Here is a 4,808-nt window from a genome sequence, read left to right on the forward strand (position 1 = left end):
GGAGGAAGGAAAGGGGGCCGGCCCCCCTCCCAATTCGGATTGGGCTTGGGGGGGCCTCCCTTGCTCCTTTCCCCTCCTTTCCACTAAAGCCCATTAAGGCCCATATACCTCCCGGGGGTTTCGATAACCTCCCGGTGCTCCGGTATTATCCCGATCTCACCCGGAACCATTCCAGTATCCAAATATAGTCATCCACTATATCAATCTTTACATCTCGAACATTTTGAGACTCCTCGTCATGTCCGTGATCATATCTGGGACTCCAAACTACCTTTGTTACATCTAAAACCATAAACTCATAATATAACCGTTATCGAACTTTAAGCGTGCGGACCCTACGGGTTCCAGAACTATGTAGACATGACCGAGACATGTCTTCGGTCAATAACCAATAGCGGAACCTGGATGCTCATATTGGCTCCTACATATTCTACGAAGATCTTTATCGGTCAAACCGCATAACAACATACGTTGTTCCCTTTGTCATCGGTATGTTACTTGCCCGAGATTCGATCGTCGGTATCTCAATACCTAGTTCAATCTCGTTACTGGTAAGTCTCTTTACTTGTTCCGTAACACATCATCCCGGAACTAACTCATTAATTGCAATGCTTGCAAGGCTTAAGTGATGTGTATTACCGAATGGGCCCAGAGATACCTCTTCGACAATCAGAGTGACAAATCCTAATCTCGAAATACGCCAACCCACCTTCGGAGACACTTGTAGAGCACCTTTATAATCACCCAGTTACGTTGTGACGTTTGGTAGCACACAAAGTGTTCCTCTGGTAAACGAGAGTTGCATAATCTCATAGTCATAGGAACATGTATAAGTCATGAAGAAAGTAATAGCAACAAAGTAAACGATCAAGTGCTAAGCTAACAGAATGGGTCAAGTCAATCACATCATTCTCCTAATGATGTGATCCCGTTAATCAAATGACAACTCTTTGTCTATGGCTAGGAAACATAACCATGTTTGATCAATGAGCTAGTCAAGTAGAGGCATACTAGTGACACTTTGTTTGTCTATGTATTCACACATGTATCATGTTTTTGGTTAATACAATTCTAGCATGAATAATAAACATTTATCATGAAATAAGGAAATAAATAATAACTTTATTATTGCCTCTAGGGCATATTTCCTTCAAAAACGGCACTGAGTTCAAGAACTACACCTTGGATGAGTTTCTTAGTGATGAGGGGATGAAGCATCAATATTCTGCACCTTACACCCCTCAAAAAAATGGTGTAGCGGAGAGGAAGAACCGGACGTTGATGGATGCGGCAAGGACCATGATGGCGGAGTTCAAGTCTCCATACAACTTTTGGGCCAAAGCTATCAACACTGCCTGTCATGCATCAAATCGGCTCTACCTCCGCAAAGGTTTGAACAAGACTCCATATGAGATACTCACTAGGAACAAGCCCAGCCTCAAGTACTTCCGGGTGTTCGGGTGTAAGTGTTACATTTTCAAGAAAGGTGTTCGTTTGTCTAAATTTGAGGCTAGAGCTCATGAGGGCATATTTGTTGGCTATGCTACAAACTCCCGTGCTTACCGTGTCCTCAATAAGTCCACGGGACTTATTGAGGAGACGTGTAACGTGGAGTTTGATGAGAATAACAGCTCCCAAGTGGAGCAAAGTGGCACTTGTGATGTAGGTGATGAAATTCCTCCCCAAGCCATAAGAAGAATGGGTGTTGGCTTTATCTTACCCATTGAGGAACCCCTTGTGGCCGAAGGAGAAGGACAATGCTCCACTCAAGTGGAGCCATCACCAACCCAAGGCCCACACATTTCCAAAGAACAAAGTGAAGGCCCTCAATCTCAAGAACAAGACCAAGGGCAAGGTCAATCTCAAGATGGTGTTGTAACATCAAGTGATGACCAAGGTCAAGTTCTCTCCTCCGAGCAAGTTCAAGATCAAGAGCTTTCTCGAGATCAAGAACAAGCTCAAGACGGTGCTCAAGATGATCAAGTGACCACTCCTCGTCTCACCCCCGAGGAGGAATTGGAGCGTCGTGCCGCCAAGATTTCTTCCAAGCTCTCCACCAAGGATCATCTCATGACAAATGTGCTTGGAAGCTTAAGAAAGGGGGTAAGCACTCATAGACAATTAGCAAACTATTGTGAACATCACGCGTTTGTCTCGTGTGTTGAACCCTAAAAGGTCTATGAGGTGCTCGAAGATCCGGATTGGCTCAATGCCATGCATGAAGAACTCAACAACTTCGAGTGCAACAATGTGTGGAGATTCATGCCAAGGCCAACGGGGAACCACAATGTCATTGGAACCAAGTGGATATTCAAGAACAAGCAAGATGCTCATGGGATTATCATTCGCAACAAGGCTCGTTTGGTAGCACAAGGCTACTCCCAAGTCGAGGGTATCAACTACGGTGAAACCTTTGCTCCCGTTGCTTGTCTTGAATCCATTCGCATGTTGATTTCATATGCTTCTCATCATAACTTTAAGTTACAACAAATGGATGTGAAGAGCGCTTTTCCTAATGGTCCTATTAATGAATTAGTATATGTCAAGTAACCCCACGGGTTCGAGGATCCCTACTTTCCAGATCATGTGTATCAACTCGATAAGGCACTCTATGGCCTTAAACAAGCCCCACGTGCGTGGTATGACCACCTTACCGAGTTGTTACAAGACCGTGGTTTTGAAGTTGGGCTAATCGACCCCACTCGTTTTACTAAGAAGGTCAAAGGTGAGTTGTTTGTGTGCCACTTATATGTTGATGATATTATCTTTGGTTCCCCTAACAAAGCTTTCAATGAGGAATTTGCCCCTCTCACGACCTCAAAGTTTGAGATGTCTTCCATGGGAGAGTTGAAGTTCTTTCTCGGGTTTGAAGTGAAGCAAAGGAGAGAAGGAACCTTCATCAACCAAGCCAAATACACTCAAGACATGCTCAAGAGATTCAAGCTAAGTGATGTCAAGCCGGCTTCCACTCCCATGCCCACTAAGTGCCAACTTGACATTGATCCTAATGGTAAAGCGGTGGATCAAAAGGTATATCGCTCCATGATTGGCTCCTTGCTCTACCTTTGTGCATCTAGACCGGATATCATGTTGAGTGTGGGAATTTGTGCACAGTTTCAAGCCGCACCTAAGGAAAGTCACTTTGTGGTGGTCAAGTGAATCTTTCGATATTTGGCTCATACCCCAAACTTTGGCTTATGGTACCCAAGAGGAGCAAACTTCAAGCTTGTAGGTTATTCAGACTCGGATTGGGCGGGAGACAAAGTGGATAGGAAGTCCACTTCCTGAGGGTGCCAATTTCTTGGTTGCTCTTTAGTGAGTTGGTCTTCCAAGAAGCAAAGTTGCGTGTCTCTCTCGTCCACGAAAGCGGAGTATGTGGCTTCCGGTAGTTGTTGTGCATAACTTTTATGGACGAGGCAAACTTTAAAGGATTACAGAGTCATTTGTGACAAAGTGCCTCTTTGGTGTGACAATAAAAGTGCAATCAAGATTTCTCTCAACCCGGTGCAACACTTCAAGACGAAGCATATTGAGATCCGGTATCACTTCATCCGGGATCATATTAGGCGAGGGGAGATCGAGCTCAACTATGTCAACACTCTTGATAACCTTGCGGATATCTTCACGAAGCCCCTGGATGAAGCAAGATTTCGCGAGTTAAGGCATGAGCTAAATATCATTGATTCGAGTAATGTTGCTTGAACCCGTGCACACCCCTCCATACTTAACTTGTTATCTTGTTTAGATGTAGGCATGGACATAGGGGGAGTGTTGTTCTCTCAATGGACTCTCCCTCCCCCCATTATGCATAAACTAATCAAACTCTTTCACTCTAGCCATTTTTGATGGTTCTTGTGCTTCAAAGATGAGTTTTGGTCATGGGCCCAAGGTTAAAATCTTCACGGCGCCATACCTTCAAACTCAAACATAGGTGGTCTCAGCCACCGCCCTCTCTTGTAGGAGTGTGTGTTCTTCGTCTTCTTCGTGTTGGTTTTGAGTCTGTGTTCTCTCTTGTTTTCTAGTCATTTTCTCTTTTTTGAGCTAAGCCGTGTAGCCTGTCTTGTTGTGTTAGAGCGGTACTACCACAGGGTGCGCGGTACTACCGTTGATGAATGTCAAGCAGTACTACCGCCCACCCCAGCGGTACTACCGCTATGGGGTGGGCGCGGGGGGTTATGTTGGGGTCGGGGGAGTTGCTTTTCTCCCCCATACCCATTCGCCCTACTCGCTCGTCTTCCTCGTCGCTCCAGCAATGTCTCACCGCAGGAGGGCTTCGGCTGGCCGCCTTCTTTGTGCCGTTCCTCTCCAGTTCCTCTGGTGGAGTCAATCCCCACCGCGTCCTCTTGCCATGGATGCCGGTATTGCCCCTGTTCCCGTTCTCTTTTTGCCTAGATCTCACATCTAGTTGTTAGGGGCAATAGGCATTGCTTTTTCTTGATTTTTGGCTAAGTCGAGGCTTGAGTAGGATGGAGATGGCATCTAGGCCTTTTGGATTGATGATTGGTAGACTTTTTGAATTTGGCATCCCCGGTAGTGCCGGATCTGTCCATGGCAGTAGGGAACCGCCGTTCCTCGTCTAGAGCGATACTACTGCTCTTCGAGCACGGTACTAGCACTCGAGCGGTACTACCGCGGTGGGGTCGTGGTACTACCGCTGGATACCCAATTCCACTATTTCCTACCACTCTTTGATCTGTGTTGTCTTGTTTGGAGGCTTATGCTCTTTCTTTTGTGTTGTTTCTTCTGTTCGTGTGTTTGGTTCCAGGTGATGAACATCCTGAGCAGCAAGTCCGCCGTGTCAACCTCGG

This window comes from Triticum aestivum, chromosome 5A (genome assembly GCF_018294505.1).
Source record: "Triticum aestivum cultivar Chinese Spring chromosome 5A, IWGSC CS RefSeq v2.1, whole genome shotgun sequence".
NCBI lineage: Eukaryota > Viridiplantae > Streptophyta > Magnoliopsida > Poales > Poaceae > Triticum > Triticum aestivum.